Source organism: Anser cygnoides, chromosome 11, assembly GCF_040182565.1.
Source record: "Anser cygnoides isolate HZ-2024a breed goose chromosome 11, Taihu_goose_T2T_genome, whole genome shotgun sequence".
NCBI lineage: Eukaryota > Metazoa > Chordata > Aves > Anseriformes > Anatidae > Anser > Anser cygnoides.
In genome coordinates, this window is record NC_089883.1 from 11023169 (window position 1) to 11049644 (window position 26476).

The 26476-nt window shown below is 53.2% G+C and overlaps 2 long non-coding RNA genes and 6 other non-coding genes across 8 annotated transcripts; 5 read left to right on the forward strand and 3 right to left on the reverse strand.

Annotated features, from left to right (window-relative positions):
- The first annotated feature begins 3439 nt into the window (after nt 1-3439).
- On the forward strand, nt 3440-3521 carry TRNAS-AGA (transfer RNA serine (anticodon AGA)). The gene has a single exon. It is a non-coding gene; the product is annotated as a tRNA-Ser (tRNA).
- Nucleotides 3522-4956: 1435 nt separating this feature from the next.
- TRNAM-CAU (transfer RNA methionine (anticodon CAU)) lies at nt 4957-5028 on the forward strand. Its single transcript has one exon. It is a non-coding gene; the product is annotated as a tRNA-Met (tRNA).
- A 547-nt stretch (nt 5029-5575) lies between these two features.
- On the forward strand, nt 5576-5647 carry TRNAG-UCC (transfer RNA glycine (anticodon UCC)). The gene has a single exon. It is a non-coding gene; the product is annotated as a tRNA-Gly (tRNA).
- A 1117-nt stretch (nt 5648-6764) lies between these two features.
- TRNAQ-CUG (transfer RNA glutamine (anticodon CUG)) lies at nt 6765-6836 on the forward strand. The gene has a single exon. It is a non-coding gene; the product is annotated as a tRNA-Gln (tRNA).
- A 760-nt stretch (nt 6837-7596) lies between these two features.
- On the reverse strand, nt 7597-8651 carry LOC136791703 (uncharacterized). The gene is made up of 2 exons (XR_010834248.1): nt 8449-8651; nt 7597-8082 (listed from the first exon to the last, which is right to left on the reverse strand). It is a non-coding gene; the product is annotated as an uncharacterized lncRNA (long non-coding RNA).
- Nucleotides 8652-12217: 3566 nt separating this feature from the next.
- TRNAQ-CUG (transfer RNA glutamine (anticodon CUG)) lies at nt 12218-12289 on the forward strand. Its single transcript has one exon. It is a non-coding gene; the product is annotated as a tRNA-Gln (tRNA).
- Nucleotides 12290-13049: 760 nt separating this feature from the next.
- LOC136791721 (uncharacterized) lies at nt 13050-14097 on the reverse strand. Its single transcript, XR_010834283.1, has 2 exons — nt 13901-14097; nt 13050-13535 (listed from the first exon to the last, which is right to left on the reverse strand). It is a non-coding gene; the product is annotated as an uncharacterized lncRNA (long non-coding RNA).
- Nucleotides 14098-22919: 8822 nt separating this feature from the next.
- TRNAS-AGA (transfer RNA serine (anticodon AGA)) lies at nt 22920-23001 on the reverse strand. Its single transcript has one exon. It is a non-coding gene; the product is annotated as a tRNA-Ser (tRNA).
- Between the last annotated feature and the right edge of the window lie 3475 nt (nt 23002-26476).

Below are 26476 nucleotides of genomic sequence, written 5' to 3' on the forward strand. Positions count from 1 at the left end.
TCCTGAAGGCAGAGGAGAGGACAACAAGGTCATTGCTGACACTCGTCATGCTCTGACAGAGCCCAAAGACAAAGTTCCGTGAAAGTTCTGAAGCAGTGAGACCTTCCTCTGTGCCTTCACAGAAATGCAGCAGGGCAAGGCATAGGAACGTGATCCAAGAGATGCCCGCGTCCTTCCCTGAAGCTGAACCAATGTCCAATTGACCTGGTTTGCTCAACACATTTGTCCCACTGGCCAGAGGTCTGGCTGGCCTGCTTTTGAGGCGAGGCTTGCGGCACGGAGCCAAAACCTGATTTCTTTTTTTCCTGGAGCAGAGATGGAGCAGCCGCTTACATGAGTTCCAAGTACAAAGTGTCTTGGGATCTGCCTCCCAGCACACCTGACAGTCATCCTGATGTGGAAGAGCTGGGAAAATCCCTGAACTGCAGGCAAACATGAGTCACCCAGCTGCGGACAGCAGCGGACATGGTTTTTCGGCCTCAGGCATGGCAGGAATAGCAGAGCTCCTAGTCTCACTCCTCGCAAAGTGCTGCTTTCCTCACCAAGGGAGTTTCCAAGTGGCTTTGTACCCTTCCTGAAACACCAGGTGCTTTTACACATTCTCGTGCTGCTGCCTCCCAAGGCATTACCTTTGTGTGGCTGGTCCAGAGTCCACGTTACTCGTGTTGGACTGGAAAGGACCTTTGGAGGTGAGCCACTCCAACCTCCTGTGCACTGCAGGCTCACCTAGATGAGGTTTCTCAGGTGGGACTCATCACCCTTCCTAGACCTTGCCCACCTCAAGGAGTTCTCAGGTGAGTCCTGGCCCTAGATGCACTTTATCAGTACTTTAGTTTCCCCTGCTGACTGGTTCAGCTGTTAGCTGCTTTTATAAGGTAAGAGTCACGAATCCACCAAAGAGGAACGCTTTCACCTGGGAAGGGGCTGGCATGCTGGACTTCACTGCCAGCCAGGGGCTCTCCCAGCTGACCTTCCCAGGCCCACAAGCAGGCCACCAGGAAGGAAGTGACAGAGAGGATGCCAGCAGTGTTGAGCAGATCTCAAGGCCTGGAGATGGAGGGGAAATAAATACCACAATTAAACATGAAGCCTCCTTCCAGGATTGGCAGGAAACGGTGTGCTGGGACACACTTCCCCTTGCCCTTCCAGCACTTCTGCCCAGGAGAGCTTTCTGGTCTCTGGTACACAAGGATAACCAGGGCAGGTGGTGTTCAGTGCACGTACCCAGCCCTCATGTTCTCTGTGGTGCCAATTAGCACGCTCAGACCCCTTGGCTCATGGAGATCAAACCTAGAATTAGCTGTGGGCTTTCACACCCGGATGAAAGAACAGGGCTCAGAAAAGCTCTTCAAACAACAGCCCTGTCTCCTGTGAATAACCGTCACCACCCATAAAAAAAAAAAATTAAAAGAGAAAAAACAAGGACAACATTTGATCCCATACCTTAATTAGGAATTTTCACAGGCAATGAAAGGCGTGAGGGCATTTTCTGAGATGAGCTCCTACCCCAGGAGGTGGGACACCTCAGGTGCGGAAGCCCAAGAGCACAGCCCTCAGAGGAGCACGTACAGGAGGAAAGGCTTGACCTGAGCATACTCCCCTGGAGTTGGGCAAAAGGCAGGAGAAAGAAGCTGCTCAGGAGTCGGAATGGAACCCATGCCTCCCAGGGAGACTGCATCCTGAATGTTTGGCCCTGCTTCCTGTCCACAGCCCTGCTCCCGTTCCTGAACCTTCCCAGAGCCAGCCTGCCTCCTTCAGCCTCCACCAGGCAGGGTTGCAGGGTGCACACTTGCCCTCCGTGCAACATGGGCTGCTGCCAGGCCACTGCAGCACCTTTGTGTATGTGGGAGCATAGGGAGGAAGAGTCCCTGGCACAGGGGCAGCACACTGCTAACGCTTCTCCCTAAGGCCAAGGCAATCCTTCACGGCAGCAACCAAAGGAGGTGCCAGCAAGCGTTGGCTCTGCGCATTCAACGTCCTGCCAAGGGGCTCAAGGCACAAGCGTACTCTTCCCCTGACTCCCTCCTTCCCTCCAGAGCCTGTGGAAATGCAAAACCAACCACTTGGCTGACAGGGCTGTTTCATAGCCTATTTGTGGGGGAGCAAGGGTGCTTCCTTCTGCCCTATGTGGGCCCCAGCCGGCTGGCTACAGAGGGCTCTACGACATAGAGCCCTAGGGGGAAGCCTGAGACAGTCTCACGGTGTCAGTGCACAGGAAAACGCTTGGAGAGTCAACGAGAAATGACAGGATATGGGCCGAGTGCTGAGCAATGACTGAGATCCAGTGTCACAGGGATGAGGCTTATTTGCAGCCCTTGGAGCAGAAGAGGGGGAGCACAACTCTGTCTTAGACTTGCGACTTCAAAGCTTCTCTGGAATGTCGGGTTGACTCCGGATGCTGTGACGCTATGTTGGACTGACTCCTAAACTGTGTGACAGTTCATGGCAGAGAAACACCACCACCTCTACACTGACAATCCAACACCATCTTCCCACCATTGCTGCTGCATAGCCGGTTTTAGGCATCTCAGAAAGGGACCCACCACTCTCCAAAGCTGAGCCAATGAGCGATGTTGGTTGTGCTTCTGTGATAGCATACTTAAGAAAGGGGGAAAAAAAAAACCCACGCTGTGCAACAGCATCTGGGAGAGAGGAATGAGGAAAAGTAGAGAGAAGCAACCCTGCAGACACCAAGTACAATGAAGAAGGATGGGAAGGAGATGCTCCAGGTCTGGAGAAGAAGTTGTCCTGTGGCCTGCGTCGAGGACAGTGGAGGAGCAAGCTTTCCCCCTGCAGCCCATGTAAAAGACCATGGTGGGGCAGGTGGATATGGCCCGAAGGACATTACAGACCACTGTTAGCCATCAGAGGAGCAGACTCTGGGCCAGAACTGCAATCCAAGCAGAGGAGCTCATGGTGGAGCAGGATGTCTGGTGGGAGCTGCAGCGTGTGGGGGACGCAGTCTGGAGGAGTCTGTTCCTGAAGGACTGCATCCTGTTGTAAGGACCATGTTGGAGTGGTTCTTGAAGAACCGCATTGTGTTGGAAGCCCACATTGGATCAGTTTGGGAGAGACTGCATCCCATGACTAATATCCCATCCCACAGCTTCCGCTGTCAGTGGTTGTCTCTACATAGGTTGTCTCCACACTTTTTCCATGGAAGCAGCAAAGATGGCAGGTGAGCAGAAATGATTCAGTGTGTAGATACGATTCCATATGCCGTACGGCAGTGTGAGGCCAAGGTGCTGGGAGGTGCATCCTTATCCGTGGGGTTCCACCAGTCAAGGGGCCAGGAAGCCTGTCAGCAGGTGCCATTTTGGGCTGATGTTGCAGGTCCTCTGTGCACCGGCTTTGGGTGCAGCCTGTCCTTGAGAGTGCCAGGGAGCTGGTCATCATTGCACAGGGCACTTGATGATCCCAGCAGAGCTGTCTGGAGCAGGTAGTTGTGGCCGAGTGGTGAAGGCGATGGACTAGAAATCCATTGGGGTTTCCCCGCGCAGGTTCGAATCCTGCCAACTACGGCATGCAGTCCCCTTTTGGTCTGCCTGCAGTGACCGTGCAGCTGCCATGGGATGCAGGCCCCCAGGCACAGTCGTGTTCCTCCAGCTGCACAGGGCCTTGCCAGAGAACACAGCAACTCCCCCTTGCTCACTGCGAGTCCTTGTCCTCGCCTCCACCCCAACACTGCCTGAATGGGCAAGTAATCCTGATCCCATTTACCAGTCAGGCAAGAAGTGGGCACAGAAAAGGCCACTGATGTCCAGGGGCTGTAGAAGTCCTTCTGTGAACAGTGGCGTCATCCTAAAGGGAAGACACTTCCTAGCTCTGAGAGCAGTGGATCCTCGTGGATCTTGCCTGAAGGCCACGGGGTTCTAACGGCTGACCCCTCTCCGTCCCCAGCCCTTGCACACATAGGGACAACCTTTCCCAGGGGTCTTTCCTAAATTTGGCATAAAGCTGAGATGCTGAGGGGTGCACCGGTCTATCCTGTCTGCTTCTCCTCTGAGGAAGAAGAGCAAGTGCAAAAGGACGTGTGGTGGGGACTGTGGCATCCATCAGACTACTCCCTGCTGTCTCAGGTGCTGACCCGTGTGCTAGAAAAGAGCAGGAGGCTTCAGAGAGGCCTTCTTTTGGTCCCATGGCCAGCTGCTCCGGCAGCAAAGGCCCTGGGAGGAAGAGGGGCTGATGCTGGTAGCCTGGCCTTGTTTGCTGAAGTGGGAAGGGATAGGACAAGGGCTAATACCCTGAGGTATTATCGCAAGGAGAGAGCCCCTAGAAGCAGAATGTGTGTAAGGCCCATACCGGTACCTGGCTTGTCCCCTGCAGTTGTCCCACTGACGGTCACAGAGCCGCAAAGGACTAAGGGGCAGCTCAAAGGCTCTGCCCTGAGCTATCCCCACTGCGGAAGGCAGGCAGTCTCCAGCAGCGCTCCTTCTATGCCCAGCCCTGTGTGTTGTGTTTGAGCTTTATCTCGTGTGTCTGGCTGCTGTGTGCCGGGGCGTGTAGACAGGCCAGGGAAGCAGCAGGCAGAGGCAGAAACATGCAGGCCTGAGCATGGCCACCTCGTCCCTCGTCCCCCGTGACAGGCTCTACCTACGCTTCAGGGCTGGGGCTGAGGGCTTTCCCTGTGTGCCTGGCAGGCCCCTGGCCGGTGGTGGGCACAGCCCTGTGTCTGTGAGGGAGCAGCGAGGGCTGGGCTGCGTCAGGCAGTCGGAGGAGCCATGCTCCGCAGGGGAGCGCAGCACAGGCAGGGGCAGGGCGCTGTGTGTCAGGGGGCGCAGTCCCCATCACGGGGCAGCGTGATTTGCGGGCATGGTGGCGGCCCTGGTGAGCTGTGTGGAGAGCAGGTTGTGGGCAGCCTACAAAGCAGGCAGGCAGGCGCCCCATTGCTGCGGGTTTGGCTCAGGGCGCACCACGCAGGGCTGGGTGAGGTGGGGGGAGAGGGGCTTGGGGGGGAGCAGAGTGGCGCAGCGGAAGCGTGCTGGGCCCATAACCCAGAGGTCGATGGATCGAAACCATCCTCTGCTACAGCCTTTAGTTGCAGGCTCCTGTCAAGCTTTTGTGCCACTGCGGCCCTTCCTCTCTCAGGACAGCCATGGCTTTGGCTGTTGCACTCCCTCTGCACTGTCTCTCTCGCTCTCCACCCTTCTCCTTTGCTTTCTTGCCAGTCAGCACTCCAAAAGGGCCCCTCAGCAGGGCAGGCTGCTGTGGAGCAGCAGACATACCTCAGCCCTCAACTCTGCCCAGGATACGCAGGCGGCTCTGCTAGCTATGCTGACACTGTCACGGTTGCACACCCCCACCTACACATGCAGAGCACGTACACGGGCAGCCCGCGTCAGACCCGAAGGAGAGCAGCGCCAGCAGCAGCAGCCAGGGAGGCAGCAACGGGCGTTGCAGAAGACGGAGAAGACAGAGGTGTTTCTGGTAGCTGTGCGTCATCCCTGTCTTCGAGAATGAGACAGAATGGCAGGGGCCCCCCAGCAGGTTGAGGCAGGGTGTGGGCAGGTGGCTGGAAGGAGGAGCCCATTGAGTTGGTGAGCTGCAGGAGCCCCAGGGAGGCACGCAGACAGATGCGTTGGTGGTATAGTGGTGAGCATAGCTGCCTTCCAAGCAGTTGACCCGGGTTCGATTCCCGGCCAACGCACCCCAGCTTTTCTTCAGCCAGGCTGCAGAAGCAGTGTGTCGTGCTCCAAAACCACCCCGTTTCTGTCCTGACGTTTGAGTGCCATGTGCCCTGGGGCATTCAGCCTTCCTTGCGTCCCCAGAGCATGGTGCTGCCTGCTTTCTCTCCCAGGGACGAGCACCCCCATGACGAGGGTGCTGCAGAGAAATGCTGAAGCAGTTTGGTGCTGCAGCAGGTGGATGGCTGTCCTTTATGGCTCAAAGGCCTGTCTGGCTGTCTGAAATCACACCAGCTTGACTGAATTTACTCTCTTCTTCATCCTCTGTATTTGGCATCTCTGTGGAGCTGGCTGGTCAAAGGTGGGGTTGCTTCAAAGAGTATGCTGGTGTGTACAACACCAGTGTTCAGAGCACAGCATTCTTTCCTCTGAGGTTGGGTTTGAAATACTCTTTTGCACAATCGTAGCCAGGACTGCACATGTCAGCATCCCTGTGTCCCCGGGCTGCGTGCAGAGCCACTGCCATACTATACTGAGACTCCGGCATTTTTTAGACCTTCCGAATATAACCAGAACTGGATGCAACAATGTTCCTGGGAAGAAGGAAGTGAGATACACACTCCGCACTCAGGAGATACCACTCTGCCACCTTTCCAGGCATGTTTCTTTGCACTCTGAGCCCCAGCCTATTCCCGTGGTTCCCCTTCCACAGAAGTACAGCAAACAGCAGAAGCCATTTGTGCCTGCCAGCGGTACGAGGGCTCCAAGCTCACGTCCATCCTGTGATCACCAGGATGGAGACTCATTTCTCGAAGGCTTCCTGTCTTTCTGTTGTGCACCTGTTTATGGTAGTTGCTGTGGAATGGGGTCAGGGACGTCCGTATAGCCGTGGAAGTGCACCAAGCGTGGGGATTGACTCGCAGACACGGGAGACGGCAGGTTTTGCCTGCTGTGTTTCCAGTGGAAAGTGTTAGGATGTCAGGAGAGAGGGCGCCTGAGTGCCATCAGAGGAAGATGGTATTCGACGTTGTGCAATTCATAGGAAGGTGTGTTGTGTCATCCTGGCAGCTCTTCCTTTTGTTGAACCTCGTGCTATGCTCCATCACTTGCTCACAGCAGGGACACAGCAGGTGTCCAGAGGGTCCCATGGTGTAATGGTGAGCACTCTGGACTCTGAATCCAGCGATCTGAGTTCAAATCTCAGTGGGACCTCTGCAGCTTTTGGCACCCAGACTCCTTTCCTCACCGTGCTTTCATCTCAGGAGAACAGTGCCTTCCTAGGAGCTCTGTTGCATTCTTTCGCTTCAGTCTTCCTGCTTGCCTCTCCTCCTCCTCTGTGTTACCCTCCTGCCCTGTGCCCCACGCTCCCCACACCGCCCCGCCCGTGCCTCTTGCTTACTGAGCCCTGGCACCCGCTGGAGTAGAGGAGGCTTTGCAGATCCGTGGCCAGTGGCATGTTGGTTATCTCCAAAGACGGGCACTCCACAACACCCATGAGCACCTGATTACCATCTTTGACCACCCTCCCTGCAGCAGTAGAGAGTTACTGTGTGTGGCATTTAGTGGGTTTAATCAGGTGTGCGCTGCGTTTTGCCGCCACGAGGGGACACCACTGAGAAGAGGCTGCCTCTCTCTCCTTTATCCCGCCTGCCCAGCCTACACTCCCCAGGTATTTAGACACATGGATAAGATGCCCGCTGAGCCTTCTCTTCTGCAGGCTAAGCAGTCCCTGCTCTCGCAGCCTCCCCTTTCATCATTCACGACAGAATCACAGAGCGGTTGAGCTTGGCGGGGTCTCTGCAGGACATCTTGTCCGTCTCTTGCCTGGGGACATACTCGCTGCCCTGAGGGAAGGCAGGTTCTCCCTCCTCTCTTTCCAGCAGAAACAGGTAAGCTTTCCTTGCAACGCTTTCCTTGAGGCGTGAGGAGCTAATGGAGGCAGGAAGAGAACAGACCACCACGAGTCTCCAGCTATGCTGCACAAGGCCTTTAATGGGAAGGTAGAAAGGCAGTGGCACAGTACAGAGACCAAGAAGAACGTCTGCAGGGTTCAGGGAGGCAGAGAGAATGGCCCGTCCATCTCAGGGATGTCTGCCCCAAATGGGATGATCCACGCGCTTCAGCAGTTGAAGCGGCAGAGTGGGGAAGGCAGACACAGCCCTGACCCCCCCAGACCAAGGGAGCCCCCAGAAGAGATGGGAACCCCCCCAGTGCTGAGGGAGCTGCCAACAGCAGCTGACAGAGAGGATCCCACGGCGGTGTTCTGAGGGAAAGAGGTGAGGATGGGGCCCGGCAGGGTCACCACGACCGGGGAGGCCTCAATGGCAACCGTCGAGTCAGCGCACCGGGCGACACACGGCTCATTGCAGCTGCTTGCAAGTGGGGTTGGGCCAGAGGCACCGCAGGGGGATGGGACACAGGGTCTGAAGCAAGACATCTCTCGTCGAGGGAGGCAAAGCTGAAACACAGAGTAGCAGGGAGGGAACACAGACCCCAAGATCAGCCTTTGTCATCTCCACAGCAGAAATCGCCGCATTGAAGATTGGACAGGATGCACGGGGCTATTTGGTAAGAGTCCGTCTGTTTTCAGGTGCTAATTCTTGCAGAGAGACATCCCTGCAGCTGACCCCCATCAATCTCCCTCTGCTTGAGAGGTCCCCACAGTCCCCAGCTCTCCAAATCCACCCCTTCCAAAGGGAGAGAGGTCACAGGCCCGAAACATCTGTATTGCAGTGCCAATCTGAGGCAGCCCAAGTTCCAAACTGAGTCGCCAGCATGAAAGCAATGGGGCCCTCAGGGAGAGCTGGAGTGAACGCAGGCTTACCTCGTTCCTCAAGGAAAGGGAGAGAGAAGAGAAGTGGATGCAGAGCCTGCAGCAGCACGGTCTTTTATGCTGCATCCCAGAGCCCCATGGGAACAGAAACATTCCTTGCTCATGAAGCATCAGAACACCTCATAGCTGCTTCCTTCAGAGGCCTTGTTGGTGGTTAAGAGCTTGCTTCTTTCATCTGACAGCTTTTGTTCCTGCCTCATACCACCCGACATTGAACTGATGTATCTGTGTCCCAGGCTCCTAAGGCCAATTACGACAGAGGTCTTAGGCTCCCTGTGCGGGATTGTGTGATTCCATCATACAAACGTCCTTTGGAGTCTCATCCACTTTGTGGTGAGCATGGCCACCAGTCACGGTGACAGTCAGCCACAGAGGACTCAAGAATTCAGCGCACAAGGGCATTCAGTGCTGAGATTGGAGCTAATTCTGCGAGACGTTTCTCCCTGTGGTTCATCACAGACACGCAGGAGACTATGGAGTAAGGTCAGGTAGAAGATCAAGACAGGACACGTGGGGGAGACATGGCCCATGTTTCCAAGATGTTTCAGCAAGGATGGAGTGTTGTGAAGTAGAGGAAGTCTCCTGAAGGCAGAGGAGAGGACAACAAGGTCATTGCTGACACTCGTCATGCTCTGACAGAGCCCAAAGACAAAGTTCCATGAAAGTTCTGAAGCAGTGAGACCTTCCTCTGTGCCTTCACAGAAATGCAGCAGGGCAAGGCATAGGAACGTGATCCAAGAGATGCCCGCGTCCTTCCCTGAAGCTGAACCAATGTCCAATTGACCTGGTTTGCTCAACACATTTGTCCCACTGGCCAGAGGTCTGGCTGGCCTGCTTTTGAGGCGAGGCTTGCGGCACGGAGCCAAAACCTGATTTCTTTTTTTCCTGGAGCAGAGATGGAGCAGCCGCTTACATGAGTTCCAAGTACAAAGTGTCTTGGGATCTGCCTCCCAGCACACCTGACAGTCATCCTGATGTGGAAGAGCTGGGAAAATCCCTGAACTGCAGGCAAACATGAGTCACCCAGCTGCGGACAGCAGCGGACATGGTTTTTCGGCCTCAGGCATGGCAGGACTAGCAGAGCTCCTAGTCTCACTCCTCGCAAAGTGCTGCTTTCCTCACCAAGGGAGTTTCCAAGTGGCTTTGTACCCTTCCTGAAACACCAGGTGCTTTTACGCATTCTCGTGCTGCTGCCTCCCAAGGCATTACCTTTGTGTGGCTGGTCCGGGGCCCGTGTGATGTAGCGCACCCCGGATTACTGGGGCTCTGAAGGACCCTCTGGAGATCCTTTGGGCTGAGGTTCTGTTCTGAGCTGGCCAAATATCCCATTTAACTCCAGGGGTTCTGGGCCTTGTCTTGTTGCCTTCTGAACACTGGAACCCTCTGAGGTTGCAGGCTCTTGGCAGCTCTTCCAGGGCTCCACCATGCCCAATGTGACTTGTTTTTTCCAAAGGACAGCTGGCGATTTCCTTGTGGCAGCTTGTGAGCGTTGCTTCTCTCTTTGCCCATGGTGATGTGACAGGGAGGGATCAGGATGTGAGAGGGAGGGATAGGAAAATCACCCAACTGGGGCTTAAGGCAGCTCACTTCAAGCGCTTGCATATAGGCAAGGAAGTGCCTACAAGGCAGCATTACGAAGAAATCCCACATATCCTTTCCGGAAAGGATGGGGTGCTTCTTTTAAGGACCTGTATACTGATGCACGCAGGATGGGGAATAAGCAAGATGAGATAGAGATGTGTTTGTGTGTAAGGTGTCTGGCTGTGAAGGAGTTAACTTTCCCCACAGCAGCCCATATAGTGTTGCGCTCTGCACTTGTAGCTAGAACAGCACTGATATGGCACCAGTGTTTTGTCTATTGCTGAGCGGTGCTTACATGCCATCAGAACTCTCTCCAAGCCACCCTAAGGCCAGTAGGCAGGGGGTAGGCAAGAGCTGGGGATGCGACCTTGGCAGAGCAGCTGATCTGAAGCGACCAAAGGGATATTCCGTACCATATGATGTCACACTCAGCAAGAAAAGCTGGGCAAGAGGAAGGAGAAGGCGGTGCTCTCATTAGGAAAACATCTGTCCACCCGTGCGACCACTATGCATTTTGAGACCCCCCACTTCCCAAGATGTGGCCGAACATAACTTCCCGATGGGAAGTAGTGTATAATTGGTTTCTCTCTCTTTGCTTCCGCACAGCATTTGCTTGTTTTGTCTTTTGGGGTATGTTCTTGGTTGTTGTTGTTGTGTTTTGTTTTGTTTTTTAAGCAGTGTGATCAAAGCGATGCCCACATTCTTCACTAAAGGTGACCCACAATCAAATTTACATGTGTTGCTCAGCAACTTCATCCCATTGGCCAGAGGTCTGGCTGGCCTGCTTTTGAGGACAGGCTCATGGAATGAGCGCAAATCAGCGTCCCAGCGCACCTGGCGGTCATCCTGACGTGGAAGAGCTGGGAAAATCCCTGAACTGCAGGCAAACATGAGTAACCAAGCTGCAGACAGCAGTGGACTTGGTGTCCTGGCCTCAGTCACTCCAGGATGGCACAGCTCCTACCCCATTCTGCCCAAAGTGCTTCTTTCTTCGCCAAAGGCATTTCCAAGGGTCTTTGTACCATTCCTGAAACAATGGGTGCTTTTGCACATTCCTGAGCTCCTGACTTCCAAGGTATGACCTTTGTGCGGCTGGTCCATGGCCCATATGACTTGTGAGACTTAGACTTGAAAGGACCTTTGGATGTGAGCCACTCCAATCCCTCCAACCGCGTCCCCAGAGCATGGTGCTGCCTGCTTTCTCTCCCAGGGACGAGCACCCCTATGATGAGGGTGCTGCAGAGAAATGCTGAAGCAGTTTGGTGCTGCAGCAGGTGGATGGCTGTCCTTTATGGCTCAAAGGCCTGTCTGGGTGTTCTGAAGTCACACCAACTTGACTGAATTTGCTCTCTTCATCCTCCTCTGTATTTGGCATCTCTGTGGAGCTGGCTGGTCAAGGGTGGGGTTGCTTCAAAGAGTATGCTGGTGTGTACAACACCAGTGTTCAGAGCACAGCATTCTTTCCTCTGAGGTTGGGTTTGAAATACTCTTTTGCACAATCGTAGCCAGGACTGCACATGTCGGCATCCCTGTGTCCCCGGGCTGCGTGCAGAGCCACTGCCATACTATACTGAGACTCCGGCATTTTTTAGACCTTCCGAATATAACCGGAAGTGGATGCAACAATGTTCCTGGGAAGAAGGAAGTGAGATACACACTCCGCACTCAGGAGATACCACTCTGCCACCTTTCCAGGCATGTTTCTTTGCACTCTGAGCCCCAGCCTATTCCCGTCGTTCCCCTTCCACAGAAGTACAGCAAACAGCAGAAGCCATTTGTGCCTGCCAGCGGTACGAGGGCTCCAAGCTCACGTCCATCCTGTGATCACCAGGATGGAGACTCATTTCTCGAAGGCTTCCTGTCTTTCTGTTGTGCACCTGTTTATGGTAGTTGCTGTGGACTGAGGTCAGGGACGTCCGTATAGCCGTGGAAGTGCACCAAGCGTAGGGGATTGACTCGCAGACACGGGAGAGGGCAGGTTTTGCCTGCTGTGTTTCCAGCGGAAAGAGTTAGGATGTCAGGAGAGAGGGCACCTGAGTGCCATCAGAGAAAGAAGGCATTCAGCGTTGTGCAATTCATAGGAAGGTGTGTTGTGTCATCCTGGCAGCTCTTCCTTTTGTTGAACCTCGTGCTATGCTCCATCACTTGCTCACAGCAGGGACACAGCACGTGTCCAGAGGGTCCCATGGTGTAATGGTGAGCACTCTGGACTCTGAATCCAGCGATCTGAGTTCAAATCTCAGTGGGACCTCTGCAGCTTTTGGCACCCAGACTCCTTTCCTCACTGTGCTTTCATCTCAGGAGAACAGTGCCTTCCTAGGAGCTCTGTTGCATTCTTTCGCTTCAGTCTTCCTGCTTGCCTCTCCTCCTCCTCTGTGTTACCCTCCTGCCCTGTGCTCCACGCTCCCCACACCGCCCCGCCCGTGCCTCTTGCTTACTGAGCCCTGGCACCCGCTGGCGTAGAGGAGGCTTTGCAGATCCGTGGCCAGTGGCATGTTGGTTATCTCCAAAGACGGGCACTCCACAACACCCATGAGCACCTGATTACCATCTTTGACCACCCTCCCTGCAGCAGTAGAGAGTTACTGTGTGTGGCATTTAGTGGGTTTAATCAGGTGTGCGCTGCGTTTTGCCGCCACGAGGGGACACCACTGAGAAGAGGCTGCCTCTCTCTCCTTTATCCCGCCTGCCCAGCCTACCCTCCCCAGGTATTTAGACACATGGATAAGATGCCCGCTGAGCCTTCTCTTCTGCAGGCTAAGCAGTCCCTGCTCTCGCAGCCTCCCCTTTCATCATTCACGACAGAATCACAGAGCGGTTGAGCTTGGCGGGGTCTCTGCAGGACATCTTGTCCGTCTCTTGCCTGGGGACATACTCGCTGCCCTGAGGGAAGGCAGGTTCTCCCTCCTCTCTTTCCAGCAGAAACAGGTAAGCTTTCCTTGCAATGCTTTCCTTGAGGCGTGAGGAGCTAATGGAGGCAGGAAGAGAACAGACCACCACGAGTCTCCAGCTATGCTGCACAAGGCCTTTAATGGGAAGGTAGAAAGGTAGTGGCACAGTACAGAGACCAAGAAGAACGTCTGCAGGGTTCAGGGAGGCAGAGAGAATGGCCCGTCCATCTCAGGGATGTCTGCCCCAAATGGGATGATCCACGCGCTTCAGCAGTTGAAGCGGCAGAGTGGGGAAGGCAGACACAGCCCTGACCCCCCCAGACCAAGGGAGCCCCCAGAAGAGATGGGAACCCCCCCAGTGCTGAGGGAGCTGCCAACAGCAGCTGACAGAGAGGATCCCACGGCGGTGTTCTGAGGGAAAGAGGTGAGGATGGGGCCCGGCAGGGTCACCACGACCGGGGAGGCCTGGATGGCAACCGTCGAGTCAGCGCACCGGGCGACACACGGCTCACTGCAGCTGCTTGCAAGTGGGGTTGGGCCAGAGGCACCGCAGGGGGATGGGACACAGGGTCTGAAGCAAGACATCTCTCGTCGAGGGAGGCAAAGCTGAAACACAGAGTAGCAGGGAGGGAACACAGACCCCAAATCAGCCTTTGTCATCTCCACAACAGAAATCGCCGCATTGAGGATTGGACAGGATGCACAGGGCTGTTTGGTAAGAGTCCGTCTGTTTTCAGGTGCTAATTCTTGCAGAGAGACATCCCTGCAGCTGACCCCCATCAATCTCCCTCTGCTTGAGAGGTCCCCACAGTCCCCAGCTCTCCAAATCCACCCCTTCCAAAGGGAGAGAGGTCACAGGCCCGAAACATCTGTATTGCAGTGCCAATCTGAGGCAGCCCAAGTTCCAAACTGAGTCGCCAGCATGAAAGCAATGGGGCCCTCAGGGAGAGCTGGAGTGAACGCAGGCTTACCTCGCTCCTCAAGGAAAGGGAGAGAGAAGAGAAGTGGATGCAGAGCCTGCAGCAGCACGGTCTTTTATGCTGCATCCCAGAGCCCCATGGGAACAGAAACATTCCTTGCTCATGAAGCATCAGAACACCTCATAGTTGCTTCCTTCAGAGGCCTTGTTGGTGGTTAAGAGCTTGCTTCTTTCATCTGACAGCTTTTGTTCCTGCCTCATACCACCCGACATTGAACTGATGTATCTGTGTCCCAGGCTCCTAAGGCCAATTACGACAGAGGTCTTAGGCTCCCTGTGCGGGATTGTGTGATTCCATCATACAAACGTCCTTTGGAGTCTCATCCACTTTGTGGTGAGCATGGCCACCAGTCACGGTGACAGTCAGCCACAGAGGACTCAAGAATTCAGCGCACAAGGGCATTCAGTGCTGAGATTGGAGCTAATTCTGCGAGACGTTTCTCCCTGTGGTTCATCACAGACACGCAGGAGACTATGGAGTAAGGTCAGGTAGAAGATCAAGACAGGACACGTGGGGGAGACATGGCCCATGTTTCCAAGATGTTTCAGCAAGGATGGAGTGTTGTGAAGTAGAGGAAGTCTCCTGAAGGCAGAGGAGAGGACAACAAGGTCATTGCTGACACTCGTCATGCTCTGACAGAGCCCAAAGACAAAGTTCCATGAAAGTTCTGAAGCAGTGAGACCTTCCTCTGTGCCTTCACAGAAATGCAGCAGGGCAAGGCATAGGAACGGGATCCAAGAGATGCCCGCGTCCTTCCCTGAAGCTGAACCAATGTCCAATTGACCTGGTTTGCTCAACACATTTGTCCCACTGGCCAGAGGTCTGGCTGGCCTGCTTTTGAGGTGAGGCTTGCGGCACGGAGTCAAAACCTGATTTCTCTTTGTTCTGGGCCAGGGATGGAGCAGCCGCTTACATGAGTTCCAAGTACAAAGTGTCTTGGGATCTGCCTCCCAGCACACCTGACAGTCATCCTGATGTGGAAGAGCTGGGAAAATCCCTGAACTGCAGGCAAACATGAGTCACCCAGCTGCGGACAGCAGCGGACATGGTTTTTCGGCCTCAGGCATGGCAGGACTAGCAGAGCTCCTAGTCTCACTCCTCGCAACGTGCTGCTTTCCTCACCAAGGGAGTTTCCAAGTGGCTTTGTACCCTTCCTGAAACACCAGGTGCTTTTACACATTCTCGTGCTGCTGCCTCCCAAGGCATTACCTTTGTGTGGCTGGTCCAGAGTCCACGTTACTCGTGTTGGACTGGAAAGGACCTTTGGAGATGAGCCACTCTAACCTCCTGTGCACTGCAGGCTCACCTAGATGAGGTTTCTCAGGTGGGACTCATCACCCTTCCTAGACCTTGCCCACCTCAAGGAGTTCTCAGGTGAGTCCTGGCCCTAGATGCACTTTATCAGTACTTTAGTTTCCCCTGCTGACTGGTTCAGCTGTTAGCTGCTTTTATAAGGTAAGAGTCATGAATCCACCAAAGAGGAACGCTTTCACCTGGGAAGGGGCTGGCATGCTGGACTTCACTGCCAGCCAGGGGCTCTCCCAGCTGACCTTCCCAGGCCCACAAGCAGGCCACCAGGAAGGAAGTGACAGAGAGGATGCCAGCAGTGTTGAGCAGATCTCAAGGCCTGGAGATGGAGGGGAAATAAATACCACAATTAAACATGAAGCCTCCCTCCAGGATTGGCAGGAAACGGTGTGCTGGGACACACTTCCCCTCATCCTTCCAGCACTTCTGCCCGGGAGAACTCTCTAGTCACTGGCATGCAAGGAAAATCAGGGCAGGTGGTGTTCAGTTCATGTTGCAGGCCCTCATGCTCTCTGTGGTCCAATTAGCATGCTCAGACCCCTTGGCTCATGGAGATCAAACCTAGAATTAGCTGTGGGCTTTCATACCCGGATGAAAGAACAGGGTTCAGAAAAATTCCTCACACAATAGCTCCATCTCCTGTGAATAACCGTCACCACCCATATAATAAGAACAAATACAAGGACATTTGATCCCAGGCCCTAATTAGGAATTTTCACATTTTCATCAGAAGTGTTTGTTTAAGACTGCAACCGTGTCAAAGGAGAAGGCTGTGCAAGTCTCACGGTGCCGGTGCATGGGAAAATGCTTGGAGAGTCAAAGAGAAATAACAGGCTGTGGGCCGAGTACTTGAGCAATGACTGAGATCCAGTGTCACAGGGATGAGGCCCATTTGCAGCCCATGGAGCAGAGGAGGGAGAGCTCAACTCTCTCTGAGACTTGCGGCTTCATGGAAAGTGCTAGAGTGTTACACATCTCAGGGGGTCATTTGCTAGTCCAAGCAGCTGCTCCAAGCAGCTAAAACCATGTGCGTGTCTGCTGGTCTGGGAGGTGTCCCGTGGGGCCTGGCCATGCAGCAAGGTGTAGGGGAGGTGAGTGGAGTGTCTCAGTGCCCCAGGACCTCTGGTAATGCTGGAGGAAATGCTGGCATTTTTGGCCCAGAATACACTGCCTGCAGGAGATGATGTAAGGCACCCTGCATCCTTGCAGAAGAAAAGTTTGCATTGGCCAGGAACCAAACCTACATTAACTGCTTGGAAGGCAGCTACACTCCCATGGCATACCTCTGCCACCACATCTCACCTCCCACCTGCCCCTTGATGGCGGTGGTTATGGATACTATCTGGCTATGATGAGAACCTACTTGCATGGAAAGGCTGCTGAACAATAGCAGGAGAAATAGTCCCCCAGCATGGGAACTGCCGGCCTTGAAACATGGCCTAGGAAGCAGGGGCAACCTTGAGAAGTGGAGCTGGCATCCTTGAAGAAGGCAACTGAGAACCAGAGCTAGCCAGAAGATACAATTGATAAAGGCAACACAAGAGCCTGAGGAACAACTTATCCTCTGAAAATGTGATGAAGAGTCTGAAATCAAGGGACGCATGCTGAGCAAGTGGGCATTGGACACTGCAATTGGCTGCTCAAGCTGAAAGAGTAGAAAGTAGTCTGGGAGAATGAAATATGTCCTGCCTGAGCAAATACGAGGACCATGGAGGAGCAGGCTGTCCCCCTGCAGCCCATGTAAAAGACCATGGTGGAGCAGGTGGATATGGCCCGAAGGACATTACAGACCACTGTTAGCCATCAGAGGAGCAGACTCTGGGCCAGAACTGCAATCCAAGGAGAGGAGCTCATGGTGGAGCAGGGTGTCTGGTGGGAGCTGCAGCGTGTGGGGGACGCAGTCTGGAGGAGTCTGTTCCTGAAGGACTGCATCCTGTTGTAAGGACCATGTTGGAGTGGTTCTTGAAGAACCGCATTGTGTTGGAAGCCCACATTGGATCAGTTTGGGAAAGACTACATCCCATGAGAGGGACCCCATGTTGAAGCAGGGGAAGATGAGTGAAAATGAAGTGTTGGCAGAGATGATACATTACTGACTGAGCATACCAATCACTCCCCATTCCCACACGCTGCACAGGGGGAGAAGGTGGAAGAGGGTGGATGGTGGGGGGAAGTTGGTTTTGATTTGCTTTTCCTTTTTAACTTCTCTAGTCTGTGATTAGCAATAGGCAATCAAATACATTAATCTCCCTATGCTGAGTCTGTTCTGCCCATGGCCAAAACTGGTGAGGTATTTCCCTGTCCTTCTTTCAACCCATGAGCCTTTTTTTCATCACATTTTCTCCCCCTGTTCTTTTGAGGAGGGGGAGTTATAGAGCAAAGAGGAGTAGCTTAGCTGCTCATCAGTGGGAAGCCACCACAGTCACACAGACCTCCCCTTTCTTTTTCCACTGCCCCTCCTCACCCAGTCTCCACTAAACCCTTTTGAGAGATTTTTCTCACTCTCGCAACAGTCACTGCACGAACCTGCAGGGCAGTTTTAGAGTTTGCCCAAGGGTTGACACCACCTTACGTCCTCAAGAGGCTGGAGGTCCCCCTCTCCCTTACACCACTGCTTGGCATCTCCCTGAGAAGAATCGAAGAAGTGAAGTGGGGACTAATATCCCATCCCACAACTACTACTACTACTGGCCAAGAAGGCCAACAGCATCCTGGCCTGTATAAGAAGCAGTGTGGCCAGCAGGTCTAGGGAAGTGATTGTGCCCCTGTACTCGGCTTTGGTGAGGCCGCACCTCGAGTACTGTGTTCGGTTTTGGGCCCCTCGCTACAAGAAGGACATGGACGTGCTCGAGAGAGTCCAGAGAAGGGCGACCAAGCTGGTGAGGGGTCTGGAGAACAAGTCTTACGAGGAGCGGCTGAGGGAGCTGGGCTTGTTCAGCCTGGAGAAGAGGAGGCTCAGGGGCGACCTTATCGCTCTCTACAGTTACCTTAAAGGAGGCTGTAAAGAGGTGGGGGTTGGTCTGTTCTCCTACGTGCCTGGTGACAGGACGAGGGGGAATGGGCGAAAGTTGCGACAGGGGAGTTTTAGGTTGGATGTTAGGAAGTACTTCTTTACCGAAAGGGTTATTAAGCATTGGAACGGGCTGCCCAGGGAGGTGGTTGAGTCACCATCCCTGGAGGTCTTTAAAAGACGTTTAGATGTAGAGCTTAGCGATATGGTTTAGTGGAGGACTTAGTGTTAGGTCGGAGGTTGGACTCGATGATCTTGAGGTCTCTTCCAACCTAGAAATCTGTGATACTGTGATACTACAACCAGTGGTTGTCTCCACACAGGTGTCTTTGCTTTTTCTGTGGAAGCAACAGAGATGGCAGGTGAGCAGATACGATTCTCTGTGTCAGGATATGCTGTATGGTAGTGTGAGGCCAAGGTGCAGGGAGCTGCGTCCTTATCGCTGGGTGTTGTGGTTTAACCCAGCTGGCAGCTAAACACCACACAGCCGTTCACTCACCCTCCCCCCTCCCTCTCTGGGATGGGGGAGAGAAATGGGAAAGTGAAGCCTGTGAGTTGAGATAAAGACAGTTTATTAAGACAGGAAAATAATAATAACAATAATAATAATGATGATAATGATAATAGTATTAATAATAATAATGTGTAAGAAAACAAGTGATGCACAATGCAATTGCTCACCACCCGCTGACCGATGCCCAGCCTATCCCCGAGCAGCCGGCCCCCCACCCCGGCCAGCCACCCCTATATATTGTTTAGCATGACGTCAGATGGTATGGAATACCCCTTTGGCCAGTTTGGGTCAGCTGTCCTGGGTCTGTCCCCTCCCAGCTCCTGCTGCACCCCCAGCCTGCTCGCTGGCAGGGCAGAGCGAGAAGCTGAAAAGTCCTTGGCTTGGTGTAAGCACTGCTCTGCAACAATTAAAACATCAGCATGTTATCAGCGCTCTTCTCATCCTAATCCAAAACACAGCACCCTACCAGCTACTATGAGGAAAATTAACTCTGTCCTAACTGAAACCAGGACACTGGGGTTCCACCAGTCAAGGGGCCAGGAAGCCTGTCAGCAGGTTCCCGTTTTGTCTTGATGTTGCAGGTCCCATGTGCTGCTTTGGGTGCAGCCTGTCCTTGAGAGTGCCAGGGAGCTGGTCATCATTGCACAGGGCACATGATGATCCCAGCAGAGCTGTCTGGAGCAGGTAGTTGTGGCCGAGTGGTGAAGGTGATAGACTAGAAATAATTTGGGGGATCTCTATCTAAGAAGTGAATGGAAAAAGAGCCACTGATGTCCAGGGTCTGTAGAAGGAGTCCTTATGTGAACAGAGTAGCCTCATCATTCACTCTAAAGGAAAGACACAGACACCTTAAGGATCTCAGATGTTGCCTAGAGGTGCAGCACTGGCTATGGCATGGCCCTGTCAGCTTTTGTCAGTCCCCTGGCCCAGTGGCGCAAGATTTTCCATCCAGGTGTTGGCCCTCCTGAGCTTGCTGCTCCTGCGTGGCCTCCCACTGAGGCAGTCCACCACCTCACTGAGGGTTTTTTTATCACAGTCGAACCTGGTTCTGGTGGGCTCAGCTCTCCAACTGTTATTGGATTTACTTCAAAAGCTTTTTGGGTAAGCTGACATATTTATCAATTTGGAAGTTTTGGTCTCTACCACTTCCATATGTTTGCAGATTCTGAAAAAGCAGACTATTAACATGCTAGGATTATGGCTGCAGGAGACAGCAAGATTCAGGTGAAAACAGATCCATTATAACATTCCAAAACATTGTTTCCTGTTGTCAGCAATGGTGGCAACATGGCATCTGCTGAGAGTGATGTTTGTGGCAGAAAGAAAACTGAGGGAAAAAATGGGTTTTGTGGTGATGATTAATGAGGTGGTCAGAAAAAAAACGGACATGTGCTTGCCCGCATTTCTTAATTTGCAATAACCCTGCCATCAAGAAATGTGTGACTGTCAGCACGGAGAAGAACAGTGTTTTCTTCTTTAAGCAACCCTGCAAACTTACTCTTGAGAAGTTTTGACCCCTTCATGGAGAGGTCTAATTGAGAGGATTTCCTTGTGTTCCCTCTGGCCCACAGGAGTTTAGCTGAAAGGCAGAAGACAGTGGCTTTGTAGACAGCCTGGGGACACAGGGATGACAAGGCATACAGCCCTGATTATGACTGTGCAAAAGAGAGTTTGAAACTAAGTAACATTAATTCGCAGGGTCTGTTGACAAGCAAGAGAACTTCAGAGGAAATAATGCTGTATTCTGAACACAGGCATTATACACATTGGCATTCCCTCTAAAGGGGACAAAAACCTGTGTTTAACCAGACAGAACTGGAGAAAGGAAAAAGATGGAGGAAGATGGAGAGCAAATAAAAACATACATAAAAAACACCACCTTACCTGCAGTTTTGCAGGCTCAACTTCACTCCTTCATACCAGAGTCCTTGACCCAGCCAAGTGGCACAGTGAGAATTGGTCTTCCCTCCATTTATTCTCACTTTTTTTTCTACCTTCTCTCTCTGCCCAGTGTTTTCTGACCTTCCTGGAGCGTGTCCTCACAGAAGCACCACAAACTTTGCTGTTGGCTCATCTGTGTTCCCTGAAGGTTCCATTGTGGAGCTAGAACCATCTGTGTCAGCTGGAACCAGCACAGGGCAGCCCCCTACTTCTTCTCACAGAGGCTACCTTGCAGCAGCCCCTCTCCCCAGACTGCCAAAACTTTGGCACATATAGCCTATTGGGAATACCTTCTCAGCCCTGCTCCTGGCTGGACCTACAAGTAGGAACAGCAGCAAAAAGACCAGAAGAGAAAAAGCCCACCAGGGGTAGAGTCCATCACTTTGGTCCTTCTCAGACTAGCCCAAGCCTTGACCCAGTCCCCAACTGCAGAACCGTAGAGGTTCTCACCTGTGGCTGGGGAGCTGAGGATTTAGCTGCCTGATGGGAGGCAGAAATACTGTTGTCTCCAGGAGAGCCAGTGTCTCCCGGGCAGAGCTGAGGGCTGTGCTGCGTCTGCTACACCACAGCAGCCTGCCATGAAGGCCTTTGAGAATTTGAGCCATGGAAGACAGCCATCCACCTTCTGCAGCACCAAATTGCTTCAGCATTTCTCAACAGCAACCTCATGGCGGTGCCCTGAAAGAGAAACGAGATAGCACCATGTTCTGGGGTGGCAAGGAGAATGTCTCGATGCCCCAGGGCACCTGGCATGCAAATGCTGGGAGAAGTTGGGTGGTTTTGGAGCATGACACACTTCATCTTCAGCCTGGCTGTGACCTGCTGGAGTGCAGCTCTGCAGAGAGGGACCTGAGAGTCCTGGTGGACAGTAGGCTGACCATGAGTCAACAGTGTGCCCTTGTGACCAAGAAGGCCAAGAGTATCCTGTGGCGCATTCAGAAGAGTGTTGCCAGCAGGTGAAGGGAGGTGATCTTCCCACTCTACTCAGTCCTGGTGAGGCCACACCTGGAGTATTGTGCCCGGTTCTTGGCTCCCCAGTACAAGAGGGACATAGGACATCGAGGCCCTGGAGTGTGTCCAGAGAAGGGCTACGAAGCTGGTGAAGGGCCTGCAACACAACTCCTTTGAGGAGCGGCTGATGGAACTGGGGTTGTTTAGTCTGGTGAAGAGGAGGCTCAGGGGAGACATTATTGCTCTCTACAACTACCTGAAAGGAAGTTGTGGGGAGCTGGGGAGTCAGCCTCCTCTCACAGATAACTAATGATAGAGCTAGAGGGAATGGCCTCAAATTGCACCAAGGGAGGTTCAGGTTGGAAATTAGGAGACATTTCTTCTCAGAAAGAGTAGTCAGGCATTGGAACAGGTTGCCCAGCAAAGTAGTGAAGTCACCACCCCTGGGGATGTACAAGGAAAGGCTGGACCTGGTGCTTAGGGACATGGTTTAGTGGGTGACATCGGTAGTAGGATGATGGTTGGACCAGATGATCTTGAAGGTCTTTTCCAACCTTAATGATTCTATGATTATACTGGAAAGAGTCCAGAGGAGGGGTACTAGATTGATTAGAGGACTGGAGCACCTGTCATATGAGGACGGGCTGAAAGAATTGGGCCTATTTAGCCTGGAAAAGAGAAGACTGACACCTCATTAACGTATATAAATATAAATATCTGAGGGAAGGGTGTCAAGAAGATGGAGCTGGTCTCTTTTCAGTTGTGCCTAGAGACAGGACGAGAGGCAAGGGGCACAAACTGAAGCACAGGAGCTTCCAGATTAATATGAGGGGGCACTTCTTTACTGTGAGGTTGACAGACCACTGGAACAGGTTGCACAGAGAGGTTGTGGAGCCGCCTTCTCTGGAGATATTCAGAACACACCTGGATGCTATCCTGCATGACATGCTGTAGGTGATCCTGCTTGGCAAGGGGGTTTGACTAGATAATCTTCAGAGGTCTGTTCCAGCCTCGGCCATTCTGTGATTCTGTAAAAAGCTAGTGTGATTTGGCTGGCAATCGTTCTTTGCCACAGTTGCAGTTTTAAACAAAAGCCTTTGATTCCCTGTGAAAATTCCTAACTACAGTCTGGGATCAAATGTTGTCCATGTGTGTGTTTTTGGGTGGTGACAGTATTGGCTTATTCACAGAAGTTCAACTCCGATTCCTGAGAAGTTCCTTTCTCCTGCATTTGGCCCATATCCTTTTGCAAAGCTCTCCTCAGGGGACCTCCAGCATCTGCATGCCGTAGTTGGCAGGATTCGAACCTGCGCGGGGAAACCCCAATGGATTTCTAGTCCATCGCCTTCACCACTCGGCCACAACTACCTGCTCCAGACAGCTCTGCTGGGATCATCAAGTGCCCTGTGCAATGATGACCAGCTCCCTGGCACTCTCAAGGACAGGCTGCACCCAAAGACGGTGCACAGAGGACCTACAACATCAGCCCAAAATGGCACCTGCTGACAGGCTTCCTGGCCCCTTCACTGGTGGAACCCCACGGATAACGATGCACCTCCCAGCACCTTGGCCTCACACTGCCGTACGGCATATGGAATCGTATCTACACACTGAATCATTTCTGCTCACCTGCCATCTTTGCTGCTTCCATGGAAAAAGCGTGGAGACAACCTATGTAGAGACAACCACTGACAGCGGAAGCTGTGGGATGGGATATTAGTCATGGGATGCAGTCTCTCCCAAAGTGATCCAATGTGGGCTTCCAACACAATGCGGTTCTTCAAGAACCACTCCAACATGGTCCTTACAACAGGATGCAGTCCTTCAGGAACAGACTCCTCCAGACTGCGTCCCCCACACGCTGCAGCTCCCACCAGACATCCTGCTCCACCATGAGCTCCTCTCCTTGGATTGCAGTTCTGGCCCAGAGTCTGCTCCTCTGATGGCTAACAGTGGTCTGTAATGTCCTTCGGGCCATATCCACCTGCTCCACCATGGTCTTTTACATGGGCTGCAGGGGGAAAGCTTGCTCCTCCACTGTCCTCGACGCAGGCCACAGGACAACTTCTTCTCCAGACCTGGAGCATCTCCTTCCCATCCTTCTTCATTGTACTTGGTGTCTGCAGGGTTGCTTCTCTCTACTTTTCCTCATTCCTCTCTCCCAAATGCTGTTGCACAGCATTTTTCTTTTTTTCCCCTTTCTTAAATATGCTATCACAGAAGCACAACCAACATCGCTCATTGGCTCAGCTTTGGAGAGTGGTGGGTCCCTTTCTGAGATGCCTAAAACCGGCTATGCAGCAGCAATGGTGGGAAGATGGTGTTGGATTGTCAGTGTAGAGGTGGTGGTGTTTCTCTGCCATGAACTGTCACACAGTTTAGGAGTCAGTCCAACATAGCGTCACAGCATCGGGAGTCAACCCGACATTCCAGAGAAGCTTTGAAGTCGCAAGTCTAAGACAGAGTTGTGTTCCCCCTCTTCTGCTCCAAGGGCTGCAAAGAAGCCTCATCCCTGTGACACTGGATCTCAGTCATTGCTCAGCACTCGGCCCATATCCTGTCATTTCTCGTTGACTCTCCAAGCGTTTTCCTGTGCACTGACACCGTGAGACTGTCTCAGGCTTCCCCCTAGGGCTCTATGTCGTAGAGCTCTCTGTAGCCAGCCGGCTGGGGCCCACATAGGGCAGAAGGAAGCACCCTTGCTCCCCCACAAATAGGCTATGAAACAGCCCTGTCAGCCAAGTGGTTGGTTTTGCATTTCCACAGGCTCTGGAGGGAAGGAGGGAGTCAGGGGAAGAGTACGCTTGTGCCTTGAGCCCCTTGGCAGGACGTTGAATGTGCAGAGCCAACGCTTGCTGGCACCTCCTTTGGTTGCTGCCGTGAAGGATTGCCTTGGCCTTAGGGAGAAGCGTTAGCAGTGTGCTGCCCCTGTGCCAGGGACTCTTCCTCCCTATGCTCGCACATACACAAAGGTGCTGCAGTGGCCTGGCAGCAGCCCATGTTGCACGGAGGGCAAGTGTGCACCCTGCAACCCTGCCTGGTGGAGGCTGAAGGAGGCAGGCTGGCTCTGGGAAGGTTCAGGAACGGGAGCAGGGCTGTGGACAGGAAGCAGGGCCAAACATTCAGGATGCAGTCTCCCTGGGAGGCATGGGTTCCATTCCGACTCCTGAGCAGCTTCTTTCTCCTGCCTTTTGCCCAACTCCAGGGGAGTATGCTCAGGTCAAGCCTTTCCTCCTGTACGTGCTCCTCTGAGGGCTGTGTTCTTGGGCTTCCGCACCTGAGGTGTCCCACCTCCTGGGGTAGGAGCTCATCTCAGAAAATGCCCTCACGCCTTTCATTGCCTGTGAAAATTCCTAATTAAGGTATGGGATCAAATGTTGTCCTTGTTTTTTCTCTTTTAATTTTTTTTTTTTATGGGTGGTGACGGTTATTCACAGGAGACAGGGCTGTTGTTTGAAGAGCTTTTCTGAGCCCTGTTCTTTCATCCGGGTGTGAAAGCCCACAGCTAATTCTAGGTTTGATCTCCATGAGCCAAGGGGTCTGAGCGTGCTAATTGGCACCACAGAGAACATGAGGGCTGGGTACGTGCACTGAACACCACCTGCCCTGGTTATCCTTGTGTACCAGAGACCAGAAAGCTCTCCTGGGCAGAAGTGCTGGAAGGACAAGGGGAAGTGTGTCCCAGCACACCCTTTCCTGCCAATCCTGGAGGGAGGCTTCATGTTTAATTGTGGTATTTATTTCCCCTCCATCTCCAGGCCTTGAGATCTGCTCAACACTGCTGGCATCCTCTCTGTCACTTCCTTCCTGGTGGCCTGCTTGTGGGCCTGGGAAGGTCAGCTGGGAGAGCCCCTGGCTGGCAGTGAAGTCCAGCATGCCAGCCCCTTCCCAGGTGAAAGCGTTCCTCTTTGGTGGATTCATGACTCTTACCTTATAAAAGCAGCTAACAGCTGAACCAGTCAGCAGGGGAAACTAAAGTACTGATAAAGTGCATCTAGGGCCAGGACTCACCTGAGAACTCCTTGAGGTGGGCAAGGTCTAGGAAGGGTGATGAGTCCCACCTGAGAAACCTCATCTAGGTGAGCCTGCAGTGCACAGGAGGTTAGAGTGGCTCACCTCCAAAGGTCCTTTCCAGTCCAACACGAGTAACGTGGACTCTGGACCAGCCACACAAAGGTAATGCCTTGGGAGGCAGCAGCACGAGAATGTGTAAAAGCACCTGGTGTTTCAGGAAGGGTACAAAGCCACTTGGAAACTCCCTTGGTGAGGAAAGCAGCACGTTGCGAGGAGTGAGACTAGGAGCTCTGCTAGTCCTGCCATGCCTGAGGCCGAAAAACCATGTCCGCTGCTGTCCGCAGCTGGGTGACTCATGTTTGCCTGCAGTTCAGGGATTTTCCCAGCTCTTCCACATCAGGATGACTGTCAGGTGTGCTGGGAGGCAGATCCCAAGACACTTTGTACTTGGAACTCATGTAAGCGGCTGCTCCATCTCTGGTCCAGGAAAAAAAGATATCAGGTTTTGGCTCCGTGCCGCAAGCCTCACCTCAAAAGCAGGCCAGCCAGACCTCTGGCCAGTGGGACAAATGTGTTGAGCAAACCAGGTCAATTGGACATTGGTTCAGCTTCAGGGAAGGACGCGGGCATCTCTTGGATCCCGTTCCTATGCCTTGCCCTGCTGCATTTCTGTGAAGGCACAGAGGAAGGTCTCACTGCTTCAGAACTTTCATGGAACTTTGTCTTTGGGCTCTGTCAGAGCATGACGAGTGTCAGCAATGACCTTGTTGTCCTCTCCTCTGCCTTCAGGAGACTTCCTCTACTTCACAACACTCCATCCTTGCTGAAA